The sequence below is a fragment of the Arachis duranensis genome, chromosome 4, assembly GCF_000817695.3.
Source record: "Arachis duranensis cultivar V14167 chromosome 4, aradu.V14167.gnm2.J7QH, whole genome shotgun sequence".
Lineage (NCBI taxonomy): Eukaryota > Viridiplantae > Streptophyta > Magnoliopsida > Fabales > Fabaceae > Arachis > Arachis duranensis.
Window position 1 is genome coordinate 50,365,748 of NC_029775.3, and position 394 is coordinate 50,366,141.

Here is a 394-nt window from a genome sequence, read left to right on the forward strand (position 1 = left end):
TTAAAGAATCCAAGAGATAACTACTTAATCTAAGGTAGAACGGAGGTGGTTGTCAGGCACGCGTTCATAGTTTAGAATGATGATGATTGTCACAGATCATCACATTCATCCGGATTAAGAACAAGTATTATCTTAGAATGGAGGCAAGCATGATTGAATGAGAAACAGTAGTAATTGCATTAATCCATCAAGACACAGCAGAGCTCCTCACCCCCAACCATGGGGTTTAGAGACTCATACTATGGAAGATACAATGAGAAAGGTGTAAAGTGTCATGAGATCATAAGGTCCAGATACAATGTCAAAAGATCCAATTAATAGTAAACTAGTAGCCTAGGGTGTACAGAAATGAGTAAATGACGTAAAAATCCACTTCTGGGTCCACTTGGTGTGT